General features: G+C 34.4%; 1 pseudogene; it reads right to left on the reverse strand.

The window, feature by feature from the left end:
• Positions 1-863: 863 nt before the first annotated feature.
• Positions 864-1,526, reverse strand: LOC145956176 (secreted RxLR effector protein 161 pseudogene; annotated as a pseudogene).
• Between the last annotated feature and the right edge of the window lie 246 nt (positions 1,527-1,772).

A 1,772-nucleotide genomic window follows, 5' to 3' on the forward strand; every position in this document is an offset into this window, starting at 1 on the left:
TGATGTTACTCTTCTGATGGGGAGACAGAGAGACGTGTGTTTCTGATTTGGCATATTGGGGACCATGACCATCTTTATGATTTTAAACCTATTAGGGTTCCCATTAACCCCTAACGGGCCAAATTTGGTTTCTACTAATATGGGCCCATATCAGTTTTTCCTGTTGGCAGTCTTAAGGCTTACTAAAATTAGATCACTTTTATTGAGCCCAACTAAATGTAAATAACTAATATAAATACTACAAATAATATATGTAGCCCACAATATTTATTAGAAATAAAATTTCTAACAATCTCCCACTTGGGCTTCATATTCATTTAAGTATTTATATCACAAAATTCTTTAGGCGCGTAACCATGCTATTTACTTTTAGACTCCCCTTAAACAATCTGGTCCATCTCATACAATAACAGGGAACTACTGCAGCTTTCATCATTATCTAATGTGACTAAACCACAATGATCACCACAATTGTATGCACTCAATGACATAGATCAAATATGGATAAGTGGCATGGAAATTACATGCAATGTGATCTTAATCATGTCTATTTCCAACTGGTCCAAACTTTATTCTTTATAGAGATCCATTCAAAACGCAACATATATATATTGCACAAAAACAAGCTCAGAATAAAATTATGAACATCAACTTTATTTCTATAAAAAAATCTAAATAATACAAATATATGGAAAAATTAAAAATAAAGAAGACACAAAACATAAATGAGACTCCCACTAAACTAAGGTACTATAAGGAATTACACCCATATGAGCAGTGTGCTCATGAAAGACTTTAGGTACCAAACCCTTAGTAAGTGGATCAGCTAACATAAAATTAGTCCCTATATGTTCTATAGAAATTTACTTATTCTGAACTCTTTCCTTAACAACCAGAAACTTTATATCAATGAATTTTGACTTGGTTGTACTCCTATTGTTATTGGAATAAAGAACTGCAGAGTTATTATCACAATAGATTTTCAATAGCCTTTCAATGCCATTAACCACACGTAAATTACTGATAAAATTTCGCAGCCATATCCCATGGTTGGATGCCTCAAAACAAGCAATGAACTCCGCAGCCATGGTTGATGAAGCTATAATAGTCTGTTTAACAGACTTCCAAGAGATAGCTCCTCTAGCCAACATAAAGATGTATCCAGATGTGGAGCGTTTACTGTCTTGACATTCGGCAAAATCAGAGTCTGAGTATCCAATGATCTCTAAACTGTTAGACTTCTGATAAGTGAGCATATATCCTTTTGTTCTCTTCAAATAGCGCATTACACGCTTTATTGCTTTCCAATGCTGCATCCCAGGATTACTTAAGTATCTGCCTAAAACTCTCACTATAAATGCAATATCGGGACGAGTACAAACTTGAGCATACATTAGACTTCCCACAGCTGAAGCATAGGGAATCTTTTGCATCTCATTTCTTTCAAGGTCATTATTAGGGCATTGTTTGAGGCTAAATTTGTCTCCCTTGGCTATAGGGGTATCTCCTGGTTTGCTATCTTTCATGCCGAATCTATCTAAAACTTTATCGATATAGTTCTCTTATGATAACCTTATGATACCATGAGAACGATCTCTTAGTATCTTAATACTTAATACAAAAGAGGCTTCACCAAGATCTTTCATTTCAAAGTTTTTTGTTAAAAATCTCTTGGTTTCGTGCAATAAGCCTATATCGCTGCTGGCAAGCAGTATATCATCGACATATAACACCAAGAATATATATTTACTCCCACTAAACTTATGATAAAC

The sequence above is a fragment of the Cajanus cajan genome, chromosome 3 (assembly GCF_000230855.2).
Source record: "Cajanus cajan strain Asha chromosome 3, NIPB_CcT2T_4, whole genome shotgun sequence".
NCBI classification, from domain to species: domain Eukaryota; kingdom Viridiplantae; phylum Streptophyta; class Magnoliopsida; order Fabales; family Fabaceae; genus Cajanus; species Cajanus cajan.